Source organism: Ipomoea triloba, chromosome 3, assembly GCF_003576645.1.
Source record: "Ipomoea triloba cultivar NCNSP0323 chromosome 3, ASM357664v1".
Lineage (NCBI taxonomy): Eukaryota > Viridiplantae > Streptophyta > Magnoliopsida > Solanales > Convolvulaceae > Ipomoea > Ipomoea triloba.
Genome location: NC_044918.1, coordinates 22,469,796 through 22,479,935, shown reverse-complemented (window position 1 = coordinate 22,479,935; position 10,140 = coordinate 22,469,796).

The following is a 10,140-nucleotide window of genomic DNA, read 5'->3' as shown; positions in this document are numbered from 1 at the left end:
ACATTTACCCACATATTAATAGGACCATTTCAATGCAATTTCAATCTTATCATGAAGTATGAAAGGAAATTATGGATTAAACAACAAAAGCCCGAAACTGGGCACACGGTGGCATGTTAAAAGGCACACACCACACCCTTATAAGGCACACACCACACCCCTATAAGGCACACAACGTAAAACGCCTAGTCAAATTTCAACAATGTAACGTCGTAACGCCTGGTGTGCTATAACCGTAGATGTCGTGTGCAAAACAGCGCAAAGTGGTGTGACCGAATCCGACGAGGTGTATCCCTTTATTCTATATGAGCAATAACAACAACCCAAACGCGAATGAAGGGCATTCTCCTCACTCTCATCCTCACGATCTCCACTGCAACCTCCACGACCTTATTCGTGAAATGAAAGGCAAAGCAAGAACAACTTCTACCAATGCATTCATTGTGAATATGCAATTCAAGTCTAACGTTGTTACCTTAAGCACACAATTTTCCAGAATAGGGTAAGACCATCAGAACCAGTAGAAAAATGAAAAAGAATTCAGTTATAATACATCAAGTTGCTAAGTTAAAGTTTATCAGATTTTAGCACACGAATGAATAAATTATGTAGCTGCTGCTACATTAAAATCTCGTTAAGAAATGGATTAGCAAAAGAAATAGATCTAGTAAGCACATCATTGTTTAACATTAAGTAATAATGTATCCTTAGCAAAAACACATCACCGTTCTTTCGTCGGAGAAAATTATTTCGATCAACGGCCGCCAGAATGTTGACCTGGAAATATATTACCGGTTGTTTCAGGTAAACAACCGGTCATTTGGGTTTAAATGTACCAAAATGACAAGTTTGAGTGTTCAATTGAACTTTTTAATGCTTGAGAGCTTAATTGTACTTTTGGGTAAAGTTTGAGGGCTTATTTGACCAGTTTCCGTAACATTTTTAAGTCAATTTCTGATTATAAAGGTGAGACCATTGCAAAAGAACTTAAAATTGTTTGATTGATTGGGATATCAAAAAAGTGATTACTATCATAGTTGATAATGCATCTGCCAATGATAGTGCAATTAAGATCTTGAAAAATAAACTAAAGTGTTAGAGAGATGATCCATTAATATTAGGTGGAGAGCTTATGCATGTGCATTGTTGTGCACTTACTTTGAATTTGATTGTAAATGGTGGTTTGTTAGCGGTGAATAGTAGTGTGGTTAGTGTTCGTAATGCACTGAAGTATGTGAGATCATCAAACTCTAGTTTCACATACGTGCAAAGCAAGATAAACTAACTAGAGAAAGTTTTATTTTAGACTGCAATACTAGATGGAATTCTACTTATCTCATGTTATCTGCAGCTTTTAAGTATATGACAACATTTGATTGGATGAATGATGAAAACAAATTGTATGATGCTTACTTTCAAGAAGATGAAAATGGAAAAAAGAGGATTGAGCCGCCCCCATTATCAAGTGATTGGGAAAGTGTCCGACGATTGCTACAATTCTTGAAGCTTTTCTACGATGAGATTTTGACGTTTTCTTCATAAAAAATGACATTTAATCATTGTTTCAATGATATATGCACAATTGAGGTAAATTTGAATGCTTTCATTAGTATTAGAGATGTCAACATTAGTAACATGACTTTTGAAATGAAAAAACAAAAGTAGTGTATTTGATCCAAGAAGAAAAATGTGTTTTGTGATTATTTATTTTGAAAAATTGTATGTCAAAAATAAACTAAAATGTATTAAAATGAAAAAATCAACAGTGGAGAGTGTTGTATAAGTTGTACGAGATAAATAATTCATTGTATGCTACACCAAGTGCAATTACAAATCAAAGTGAGTGTGAAAGTCAATCTTGTGAAACTAGGTGAATTGAAATTTTTAGATGCTGATGTTGGTGTGGTAATGTCCCACCAATTCAAAATCATTTTTCCATATACTCATCATATATAGTATGTGAAAATAGAGATGTAGAAGAAATATCAAATGAATTGGATATGTACTTATGAAAAAGATTGAAAAACCAACTCATAAAAAACACATAACAATATAATGCAGAGTAACATGACAAAAATATCTATATTTGAGAAAATAAATTTAAAACTACTTTTATTTAATAAATAAAATTTTAAAATGCCCTATTTAAGAAAAATAAATCATTAGTCATAGTTCACATAATTATAGAGTGCATACTTAAAGACTTGCAATATGAAGCAAAATGTTATTTGTCATCTAATCGACATGATGAAGTATCATTATGTCAATTGTCAAAAGGTTCAAAATTCAATATATGTAGGCAATTTTTTATATAATATGAATATATGAAAACCCTACTAGTTTACATCTATCCTGTTCTGCACTTAATATAGACGACGTTCAAAAACAATACACATCCCACGTGCATGGAGCCTGGAGATGGAGTGAATTTTTGCACTAATGCCATTACATAATAGTTTTTAACCCCAACAAAAATTGATATAAACCATCATTCATTATCAATATATTTTCGACATTTTCATATTTAACCAATTAACCTGGCCTGGCCTAACGGTATGTATCTTGCACACTACTACTTCCCTGGGTTAAGTTCAAATATGCAACACGAAAACTGGAAAACTTTTTATTGATTTCCTTATATGCCATTCTTTTGTTTTCAATATGATATTGAACCTCCCTGAGTTATATCTTCTTAGAGTTGAGCAGATTTAGGACATCTGGATTCACTGTCATCAGATTTATCTGCTGCTCATTTGAGATGATTGGAAACATAATGAATGGATCCCTGAAGAGGAAAGAGCATATATATATGTTAGATAAATAAGGGAATAGTTAGATCTTTCTTCTCCACCTTTCTTTCTTCTTTTTGAATTGTGTGGCAGTAGTCTATTTCCTATGTATATAAATAGGTATGAACGTTATACAGTAGAGATATGAAATACATGTACACTTCTACCTTCCATTCCCACATTTAACATGGTATCAGAGCCAAGTTTGTGAGAGTGAGTGCCTGCACTAGGGTTGGGAAGCAGGGGCGACGCTGTCGCCGCCGAGGACTGCCACAACGCGCCGGCGCGTGAGGATGTTTCCGGCGACGTCACCGGAAGTGGTTTGCACCGGTGAGCTCGCCTCATCGTACTAAGTCCAGAATGGTATGCTATGTCGAAGACTTCTTATGTTGTTTGGGTCATTTGGTTAAAAAAGGTACGCAGCAATAAACTTCTCTGATGTGGTTTAGGTGTTTGGTTAAAAAAGGTACCTAGCAGTAATCTTTAATACTGGGAGAAGTTTAATTGTTTGTGGGTTAAGGCTAAATGGCACAACAAAGGAATATTACTGTTATTTCTACCCCGTCTAAGTTGATTGATGTTATTTTGGCTTTAGATGGGTCTAATTTTCCTGAATGGAAATTTCTGATTAGGGTAAATATAGATGGTATGGGAAAGGGTGACCATCTAGATAAATTATGTCCTGAAGGTAATACAGATTGGGTAAATACTGATAAGGCGTTGTTGTCAAGAATAATTAACTGCATTGATAGGAAGATTATTTTATCCATGTAACATTGCAAGACTGTAAAAGAGGTTTGGGAATTGGTAAACAACTGGTTTAGTAGAACAAGTAATTTGAGAAAATTATATCAACTGTCTCAGAAAGTATATTGTTCGAGTTAGAAAGGGCGTGAACTTAGAGACTATTACTTGTTTTTAGTTGGATCTGTGGATTAGATAAAGAATATGACGTCCTTAAGTGCCAACTATTGGGGAATAAGGACTTAGAGTCTTTGGATCATATTTTCAAGTATTTAACAAAAATTTCTAACACATGGCTGTGCCAGACACTAGAATTTCATTCCAGTAAGGCGGTACTGGAATTTACAATTTACACTAGCTAAAATTTGTCGTGGAAGATGTATTTGCCTATAAGCATAGTGAATTAGCAAGATCCAAAAGAACTCCAACTAAAGCTTTATTTTTGATGAATAATGATTCATTAAACCTCAAGTGATGACATTAGATGGTAACACGGTTTCAGTTCTTACCATTACAATTGAAGACATAGTCAACCCAAAGAAGAAATGGCAATAAGATAAATAGGATTTCACATATTATAGTCTTATACAAAGATGCAAACTTTCTTAGCAGTCCAACTTAAATGCTAAAATGAAGCACAAATTGAATAATGGTGAAGCAGAGTAACAAAAAATACATGATATGAGTAAACAACTAAACTATCTACTTAGGAAAAGACTAGAAAAAAAGAAGCACTCTTTAAGTCGTTTCAGATCTTGGAGGCTTAGGGATTTTGATTTTTTGCCTTTTGGACTCCAGCGAGCAGCGATCAGGATACCAAATTAAGGATTTTGATTATGATTATGATTATAAAACTAAAGACCGTTCGGTATTTATAAAACCATTACCGAATGGTATTTCAGTATTATACCGAGTCGAACCGCCTACATTTTTTTCTTTACAAGGTAGTATATGTTCTATACTTTCTCAAACATTTTCAGTTAAAAGAATATAAGTTCCCACCACCGAGGCTCGAACCTATGAACAACGATTTAGAATAATAATTGGGATGCCACCACACTATATAATAGTTGGCAAACCGTCCACCCCTAATATCATCAACTTGTCACATAATTGCTATGTCATTGTTGCTATGCAAACTACACTTGTAACACTATTGTTGCTATGTTACTTACATGTCATATTTCTATATATCATGATATGTGATAGGGCTAAAATCCGGTCTATGTATCCCGATCTCTCTCTCTGAGAAAGGACTCAGCCAGGCCCTTAGATTCTATTCCCGGTCTGACGAGCCTTGTACAATACACTCTGGGTCGCCGCGGCAACCCGGGCGGGATTCGAAGTGGGGGTCTCATATCCACCTATCATAAGCGCATTGGACCGATAGCGTGACCGGTGCATGTCTGCCACGTGTCCTGCATGCAGCCCGACCGGAGTAGGCCTGGCCATATCCGCTATAAAAGGCACATTTAATGTAGAGAGATGGGGCTTTTGCTGGGACCTCTTGAACAGCAGCTAAAGAGACCGGGAGCCGCTGACCCACTGTCACGGAGCTCGGTCACTCTTAGAGTATTTTTTCCTGTACTCTACCATATATTAATACGAATATTCTCTTCAGTATTATTCCGTATCATTTTGGCGCCGTCCGTGGGGACCGAAGTAACAAGCCGAGTCCCGTTCTACCTAACTTCAATCTCCAAGCATGTACCCATATATGGATTATTTTGCCGCTGCGGATCCAGAGCAGGAGGTACCTCCCGACCTACGTTCCCGCCTTAGCTCTAGAGACGACCCGAGCAATACCACTAGTCCGCCGGCGGCTGATCCTGTCAACATGATTCACCCTCCCCAAGCATTCCCTATACCGGTCGGACCGATACCGTACCAATACCCNAGGAAGAAGAACCGGCGTGGATGGAGGAAAGATTTCAAAAAAGATAAGGACAAGAAAGATAAAGACCCCGACCTCGATAGGGAACCTCCGGCAGCCGCTCGAAAACAAGTTATTCATGTGATATTCAGAGGACCGGAAGGTGGCGACACTGCTGAAAACCGGCGTAACTGGGCTCGAGATCTACACGTGGCCCTAGTCGAGTCAAATCCGGAGAAAAGGGTGAAAGTGGAGCCTATCGTGTTCACCGATCGTGACTTGCCGAGCAGCCCCAACTGCACGACCGAAGCATTGGTGGTAACCATAGACATCAACGGCGTCGACGTACAAAGAGTCATGGTGGATACGGGGTCGAGTGTGAATGTTATGTACCTAGACGTCTTCCGAAAACTTCAGTTAGATCGGTCCCAGTTAATGCCTGTCAAGACACCGCTCTCGGGTTTTACAGGAGCAATGGTCCATCCGGAAAGAGTCATCCGACTGCCCGTAGAGGTCGGGACCGTCCCGAGAGTGCTCCAGGTGACCATGGAGTTCGTCGTCGTTGACTTGGCGTGCGTTCATAACGCCATCTTAGGCAGGCCGGGGATATCGCAGCTCGGCGCGATAATATCAATGCCGCACCTATGTATGAAATTCCAGACTCCGGAAGGTGTAGGCACGGTTAGAGGAGACCCTCAATCGGCGAGGCGATGCTATGTCCGGGCTGTACAGAAACAAGATACCAGCACGTCTCGGGTGAACGCTATCAGTAAGAAGGGAGACGCCCGAGTCGAACGTCCCGAACCGTCGGAAGAGGTCGAGTTGGTACCGCTATCGGACTCTCATCCGGAACGTACTGTGAAGATTGGCTCGGCTTTATCGCCAGAATTACGGACCGCAATCATCGCCGTCCTTCGGGAATACGCCGACATCCTGGCCTGGGGACCGGAAGATATGCCTGGTATCGACCGCCAGACAATATGCCATAGGTTAGCCGTACGCCCTGGCTCCCGACCGGTCAAGCAGAAGCAGAGACACCTGGCGTCCGACCGACGAGAGTTCGTTCGCTCCGAAACGAAATCTTTGGTAGCGGCCGGACACATACGGGAGGTTCACTACCCCGAGTGGTTAGCAAACGTAGTTCTCGTCCCTAAGCCCCCAGCCTGGAGGATGTGCGTGGATTATACGGACCTCAACAAGGCGTGCCCGCTAGACCCGTTCCCTTTCCCGAGTATCTACCAGATGGTCGACGAGACCGCAGGCGCAGAGCTCTTAAGTTTTATGGACGCTTTCAAGGGCTATCACCAGGTGATGATGGCCGAAGAGGACGAAGCCAAGACAGCATTCATTACTCCAGACGGTCTATACTGCTACCGAGTTATGCCATTCGGTCTCCGCAATGCCGGTGCAACTTACCAGAGAATGGTGAACACCTTGTTCGGAGAGCTGATCGGTAAAACGATGGAGGCCTACATCGATGACATGCTGGTAAAAAGTAAAGATAAGTATGACCACGCGTCCGACCTGAGACAGAGCTTTGAGATCATGAGATATAACCGGCTGAGACTCAACCCGGCCAAATGTACTTTCGCAGTGCAGACCGGGAAGTTTCTCGGGTTTATGATGACAAGGAGAGGAATCGAGCCGAACCCCGCGAAAGTGAAGGCGATAATCGACATGAGGCCGCCGGCCACGGTTAGAGAAGTTCAACAGCTAACTGGTCGACTGGCCGCCCTGAGCCGCTTCCTCTCAAAACTTGCTGAGCGGGCACACCCTTTCTTCCAGACGCTGAAGAAGACATCCGCCTTCATGTGGACTGATGAGTGTCAACGGGCTTTCGAAAGTTTGAAAGAGTACTTGGCCTCACCGATAGTGTTGTCCAGGCCGGAACCTGGTGAAGAGTTGCAGATTTACCTCTCCGCATCGGACCGCGCTATCAGCGCAGTGCTCTGCCGAACCGACCCTGAAGGGGTGCAACGCAGCGCAGTGCTCTGCCGAACCGACCCTGAAGGGGTGCAACGCTCGGTTTATTACATCAGCCACGCTCTCCAGGGCCCTGAACTGCGGTATACCCGGCTGGAGAAGGTCGTATTCGCGTTGTACACGACCGCGAAGAAGTTAACGCCATACTTCCAAGGCCGGGTGATCCGGGTGCTCACCGATCAACCGATAGGGGCCATACTCCGGACGACCACTTCCTCCGGTCGGTTAATTAAGTGGGCAATGATGTTGACCCAGTTCGCAATCGAATACACGCCGAGACCGGCCATCAAAGGACAAGCCGTAGCAGATTTCGTCGTAGAATGTTCAGCACGTGACAGCACCACCCCGGCGACCTCCGACGATGCCCCGGTGGAATGGGAAATTGCAACAGATGGGTCAAGCTGCAAGCAGGGCGCCGGCGCTGGTATAGTTCTTACCAGCCTGGAGGGCTTCAAAGTTTACTACGCCCTGTCGCTTGCTTTCTCACCGACCAACAATGAAGCGGAGTACGAGGCCTTCATAGCTGGCCTGCGACGCGGCCGTTCTCTGGGGGCTCGGCATGTGAGGATCCGGACTGACTCAGCCCTAGTCGTCGGACAGGTCACCGGCGCTTTCGAAACAAAAGGGGAACGGTTAGCCCGGTACCGCGACTACGCTTTATCCATTATGGGATCGTTCGACGCTTGCAGAGCCGAGCACATTCCACGGGCCGAGAATGCGGATGCGGACATGTTATCCCGACTATCGCACGAGGCTCCGGAATATATATCGAAGGTCGCCCGGGTGGAAGAGCTGCAGACTGCTTGCGTGGATGCGCTTCCCGTGATACCGGTCAATACAGAAACGGATGATTGGATCACCGACCTCCGTTCATATTTAGAGACCGGGACCTTACCAGAGAATGAGCAGAGAGCCAGGAAAGTAAAGTTGCGAGCTCCTCGTTTCCAGATAGTCGACAATCGCCTTTACCGGCGGTCTTATGGAGGGCCGCTGATGAGATGTCTAACCCGCTTTGAGGCCAAACTCGTGATGGCCGAGCTGCATTCCGGACTTTGCTCTGCCCATCAGGGGGGCCGGGCCTTGGCAAGAAGAATAATGCTGATCGGCTACTATTGGCCATCGATCCAATTAGACTGTGAGGCACTAGCAAAGTCGTGTGAACCCTGTCAACTTTACGCTCGAGTCCCAGGCAGGCCGGCCACCTTTTATCACCCGGTCAGTTCTGCAATACCATTCGCCAAATGGGGGGTAGACATCTTGGGACCTTTCCCGCAGTTGACCGGTCGACGCCGCTTCATAATCGTTGCTGTGGACTACTTTTCGAAATGGGTAGAGGCCGAACCACTAGCGACGATTACATCTCAGCAGTGCGCTCGGTTTATATGGCGAAACGTGATCTCCCGCTTTGGAGTTCCAGTTCAGTTGGTGACCGACAACAGAAGACAGTTCGAGAGCGAGTATTTCCAAAATTTCTTAGCAACGGTGGGCACCAGGTCGCTCCGTTCTTCCGTAGCATATCCTCAAGGGAACGGTCAAGTAGAGAATGCGAACCGAACCATCCTGGAAGGACTGAAAAAGAAGTTGCACTCGGCCGGACGAAGCTGGGCAGACGAGCTCCCGTACATCTTGTGGTCGTACCGGCTAGAAATATATTTGGAGGGCAAATAAGAGATTTTGTTCAAATCATAATTATGGTAGGATTTAAATTAACAACTTGGATGGTAAGTCTCACAACTTTATGCCTTAACATCTTATTGTTCATGAAATAGGATCCACAAGCTGGTTTGCGTGAAACAACGAAGCATTAGAATCATTACGCACGTACAAAAATGTGACGAAACATTAGAGTCATTACGTACGTACAAAAATGTGACCATAGAGTTTATTACCGAAATGGTCCCTCAACTATTGCGAAATTACCAATTTGGTCCTCGACAATTTTTCGTACCCAATTAAGTCCCTTGACTTTGAAAATTTTAACCAATTTGGTCCTCCATTTATTTTGCCGTTAAAATTGGGACCAAATTGGTAATTTTGCTATAGTCAAGGGACCAAATTGGTAATTTTACTATAGTCAAGAGACCAAATTGGTAGTTAATTTTGGACTGAAATAGTCCCTTGACTATAGTAAAATTACCAATTTGGTCCCGGTTTTAACGGCAAAATAAACGGAGGACCAAATTAGTTAAATTTTTCAAAGTCGAGAGACTTAATTGGGCACGAAAAATTGTCGAGGACCAAATTGGTAATTTCGCAATAGTCGAGGGACCATTTCGGTAATAAACTCTGTGACCATATTTCTCAACCAATATTGTGTGCCGACGTGTTTATAATTGTATGCCAAAATGCTATATTGTGTGTGTCATGTATGCTATATTAGGGGAGAGTGGTGGGGAATACATACGTACAGAATATATGCACGGGTATATTAAAAATAATTTTTATGTCAATCACACTGCAATGTATTATTCAAGATAGTAAACGAAATTTGGACTTGGCATTTATGATTTATAATTTGCAAATATGAGACTAGTTGAAACAAATGATTATGGGTTCACGAACCATAGTAGTAGTTCCTGGACCAATTTTGGAAATACTGTGTGCCGTTATGTAGAAAATTGTGTGTCAACATGCTATATTGTGTGTGTCATGTATGATATATTATAGGAAAAAAATTCATGTCCTATACGCACGGTTATATTAATAATAATTTTGTAACTCAAGCACACTGCAATTCATTATTCGAGATAG